The 5129-nt window shown below is 40.8% G+C and overlaps 1 pseudogene; it reads left to right on the top strand.

Annotated features, from left to right (window-relative positions):
- Window positions 1–4102: 4102 nt before the first annotated feature.
- Window positions 4103–4853, top strand: LOC110543646 (60 kDa heat shock protein, mitochondrial-like; annotated as a pseudogene).
- Window positions 4854–5129: the final 276 nt, after the last annotated feature.

Below are 5129 nucleotides of genomic sequence, written 5' to 3'. Positions count from 1 at the left end.
GGTATTTTCAAGACTGGCTGCAAAGTCCTCCTCTGTGGCCTAACAGTACCTCCTCCCTTGGGAGGTGGGGAGGTCAAAGAGCCAGTCATTGAGTTCCTGTTAGTAATAGTCTTTGTTCCCCTTACTATGGGAAACCAATTGATTACTGAGCTATCACGGGGCACATCCGAGCAGAGGTTCTAGGTTTTATCCTCTCATGGACTTTGGTTGAGTGTCCATCTCAGAAAAGACCCTGTGCCCAGATATGTTTGGTCCTTGTGGAGCTCCTATCCTTTCCACATCAAACTCCCCTTCTTTCATATTATTCCCTGCACTCTGCCAAAGGTTTGGTTGTGAGTCTTAATATCTATTTTGGAGCACTGCTAGGTAGAGTCTTTCAGATGCTTTCTGCGGTAGACTCCTGTCATACGTTCAATGTATATCCCATTTGTCTTTCTAAATGAGGATAGATCATCATACCCCGTGTCTGCTTTCTTGATTATCTTCTTTAGGTGTATAGATTTCATTATGTTTATCCTATCTTTTAGGTCTATATAAGCGAGTATATTCCATGTTTGTCTTTCTCCTTCTGGGATACTTCACTCAGCATGATCTTTTCTAGATCCCACCATTTGCCTGCAAATTTCATGATTTCCTCCTTTTTGATTGCTGAGTAATATTCCATTGTGTAAAAATACCACAGTTTCTGTATCCATTCCTCCGCTGATGGACATCTGGGTTGTTTCCAGGTTCTGGCTATTACAAATAAAGCTGCTACAAACATGGTTGAGCAAATGTCCTTATTGTGTACTTGAGCAAATTTTGGGTATATGCCTAGCAGTGGTATAGCTGGGTCTTGAGGAAGAGCTATTCCTAATTGTCTGAGAAAGCGCCAGATTGACTTCCAAAGTGGTTATACCAGTTTGCATTCCCATCAGCAATGGAGGAGGGTTCCCCTTTCTCCACAACCTCTCCAACATGTGTTGTCATTTGTGTTTTTCATCTTGGCCATTCTGTTGGGTGTAAGGTGAAATCTTAGGGTCGTTTTGATTTGCATTTCCCTAATGGCTAACGACGTTGACCAGGTTTGCATGTATTTTATTGAGTATTTTAGGATCAATGTTCACAAGCAAGATTGGTAAGAAGTTCCCTTTTTGTAGGGGGGTTATTTGTGTGGTTCAGGTATCCAGATGACTGTGACATCAAAAAATGAGGTTATCAATGTTCCTTGTCTTTCTATTTTGTGGAATATTTTGGTGATATGTCTTCTTTGAAGGTATGGTAGAAGTTTGTGCTGAAAAAGTCTGGCTCCTGGAATTTTCTTTTTTAAGCAGGGAGATTTTTTAATTAATTTATTTTTTTAATTACAGTTTATTCACTTTGAATCTTAACTGTAGCCACCTCCCTTGTCCCCTCCAAATCCCACTCTACCTCCCTCTTCTCCAGCCATGCCCCTTCCAGTCCATTGATAAGGGAGATTCTCCTCCCCTTCCATCTGATCCTAGTCTATAAGGTCTCATGAGGAGTGTCTGCATTGTCTTTCTCTGTGTCCTGGTAAGGCTGCACCCCTCTCACTCGGAGGCAATCAAGGAGCAGGCCATTAAGTCTATCTCAGAGACAGTCTCGATTCTCTTTACTAGGGAAACCACTTGGAAAAAGAGGTGTCAAGGGCTGTATCTGTGCAGGAATTCTAGGTTATGCATAGTCCTTGATTAGAATATCAGTCTCAGAAAAGACCCTTGGAACCAGATTTCTTTTTATGCTCTCATTGAGGAGTCCTGTCCCTTCCAGGTCTTTCTATCTCCACTGTCTTTCATTAAATTCCCTGCACTACGACCAAAGTTTGACTATGAGTCTCAGCCTCTTCTTTGATACCCTGCAGGGTACCCACTTGGACACTAAACTGCCATGGGCTACATCTGTGCAGGGGTTCTAGGTTTTCTCCATGCCTGGTACTTGGTTGGAGCATGAGTCTCTGGGAAGACCCTTGTGTTCAAATTTCTGGTTCTATTGCTCTCCTTGTGAAGTTCCTGTTCACTCCAGATCTTACTATTTCCCACTTCTTACATAAGATTCCATGCACATTGTCCGACAGTTGACCATAATTATGAGCATCTGCTTTGATAGTCTGCAGGGTAGAGCCTTTCAGAGGCCCTCCATAGTGGGTTTCTAGCTTGTTTCCTGTTTTCTTCTTCTTCTGACGTTCTTCCTCTTTGCTTTTGAGATTGGGATTGAGGATTTTAGTCAGGGTCCTCTCTCTTGATTAGTTTCTTTAGATGTACAGATTTTAGTAGGTTTATCTTATATTACAAGTCTGTATGAGTGAGTATATACCATGTGTGTCTTTCTGTTTCTGGGACAGCTCACTCAGGATGATGCTTTCCAGATACCACCATTTACCTGCAAATTTCATGATTTCCTTATTTTTCATTGCTGAGTAATATTCCATTGTGTAGCTGTACCACTGGGAAAGAATCTTCACCAACCCTTTTTCTGGATATTAGCCCTCTGAACAGAACACCAACAGCACAGGCTCTAAGAGCAACAATCAATAAATGGGACCTCATGAAACTCAAAAGCTTCTGCAAAGCAAAGGACACCATCCTGAAAACAAAGCAACTGCCTACAGATTGGAAAAGAATCTTCACCAACCCTTTATCTGATAGAGGACTCACATCCAGTATATATAAAGAACTAAAGAAGCTGAAAAGCAGCAAACCAAGTAATTCACTTAAAAAATGGGGAATAGAGCTAAACAGAGAATTCTCTGTAGAGGAATATAGAATGGCAGAGAAACACTTAAAGAAATGCTCAACCTCATTAGCCATCAGGGAAATGCAAATCAAAATGACCCTGAGATTTCACCTTACACCCATCAGAATGGCTTAGATCAAAAACTCAAGTGGTAACACATGCTGGAGAGGTTGTGGAGAAAGGGGAACTCTCCTCTATTGCTAGTGAAAATGTAACCTTGTACAACTACTTTGGAAATCAATCTGCTGCTTTCTTAGAAAACCTGGAATAGTGCGACCTCAAGACCCGGCCATAACACTCCTGGGCATATATCCAAAATATGCTCTAGTATACAACAAGGACATTTGCTCAATCATGTTCATAGTAACTTTATTCTTAATAGTCATAATCTGGAAACAACCTTGATGTCCCTCATCTGTAGAATGGATACAGAATTTGTGGTGCATTTACACAATGTAATACTACTACTCAGCTGTTAAAAACAAGGGAATCATGAAATTTGCAGGCAAATGGATGGAAATGGAAAGGATCTTCCTGAGTGTGGTATCTCAGAATCTGAGGGACACGCATGGTATATATTCACTTTTAAGAGGCTATTTTCCATATTATATAGGATAAACATAGTAAAATCTACAGACCTAAAGAAACTAAACAGAAAGGAGGACCCTAGGGAAGATGCTTAATTTTCATTCAGAGTGGAAAACAGGATAGACACTGCAGGCAGTAGTAGAGAGAGAAGAGGACTGGAGCCTATGACAGATGTCCCCTAAAATACCCCAACCAGCAGTTGATAGAAGCAGATGCAAAGACTCACAGCCAAACTTTGGACAGAGAACAGTGAGTCTTATTGAAGAAGGAGGATATAAAAGGATCCAGAGTGGACAGGAGCCACACATGGAGAACAAAAGAGCCAAAATAAGGATTGTCCAGGGTGATCTGCGGAGACTGATGCATCATCCAAAGCTCATACATAGAGAAGACCTAAACCATCGGCCCAGTTGTAGCCCAAAGACAGCTCAGTCTCCATGTGGGTTCCCTAGTAAGAGAAGAGACAGTTTCTGATATGAATTAGGTTGCTTGATTCTTGATCACTTCTCTCTTCTGGGGCAAACAAGCTAGCCCAACAGAGGAAGAGGACCTAGGTAGTCATGATGGGACCTGATAGGTTAGGGTCAGACAAAAGGGGAGGAGGTTTTCCCCTATCAGTGGGCTAGAGAAAAGGGATTGGGGAGGAAAAGAGAGGGAGAGTGAAACTGGGAATAAATGAGGGAGGGGGACACTACTGGAATAAAAAGTGAAACCTTGTAAATAATATTAATAATAATTTTATGAGTTTAAAAATAAGTAATAACCGGCATTACAAAATGTTATGGCTATTGCTACGGGTGGTGTGGTATTTGGGGAAGAGAGGTTGAATCTAAATCTTGAAGATGTTCAAGCTCATGACAGGAAAATTTAGAGATATCTTTGTCACAAAATATGATACCATGCTTTTGAGAAGGTGACAAAGCTCAAATTGAAAGTCAGTGAGCAGTTAGACATCATAACTAGTAAATATAAAATGGGGAAGCTGAGAGAACGTCATGCTAAACTTTCAGATGGAGTAGCTATGGCGAAGGTTGGAATGACAAGTGATGCTGAAGTGAATGAGAAGAAAGTCAGAATCATTGAGGCTCCTAATGCTACAAGAGCAGCTGTTGAAGAAGGCATTGTTCTAGGAGGGGGCTGCCCTCTGATTCAGTGCATCCCATCCTTGGTTTCATTAAAGCCTGCTAATGAAGACCTGAAAATAGATATAGAAATTATCAAAAGAGCACTCAAAATTACTGAAATGACTACTACTAAAAATGCAGGTATTGAAGGATCTTTGATAGTTGAGAATATTTTGCAGAGTTCCTCAGAGGTTGATCATGATGCTATGCTTGGAGACTTTGTGAACATGGTGGAAAAATAAATCAATGATCCAAGAAAGGATTCTTTACTGGATGCTGCTGCCTGAGATGGCCTCCTTGCTAACTACATCAGAAGTTGTAGTGACAGAAATTCCTAAAGAAGGGAAAGAACCTGGAATGGGAATAATAGGTAGAATGGGATGGGGTGTGGAAGGTATCATGTTCTAATTCCTAGAATAGTGTTTTGCCCTTATCACTAAACTATGACAGTAAGCTCAAGGCAGGTTTCTCACCAATAACTTCAGAGAAGTCACCTAAAGAATGTCTGAAGAGAAGGGAGAAGGCTGGCTGATTATGTAACCATCTGTTACCAGTTTCCATTGACAATATATTATGTAATGGTTTACTGCTGTCATTGTCCATGTCTAATATAATTTATTTTGTAATTTTGAGTAAAGACATGTGCACATTCCTGATACTGGATGCCAGAGCCATATACCAGTG

Source organism: Meriones unguiculatus, chromosome X (assembly GCF_030254825.1).
Source record: "Meriones unguiculatus strain TT.TT164.6M chromosome X, Bangor_MerUng_6.1, whole genome shotgun sequence".
NCBI lineage: Eukaryota > Metazoa > Chordata > Mammalia > Rodentia > Muridae > Meriones > Meriones unguiculatus.
The sequence above is the reverse complement of the archived record's forward strand: the minus strand, read 5'-3'. Positions and strand labels throughout refer to the sequence as shown.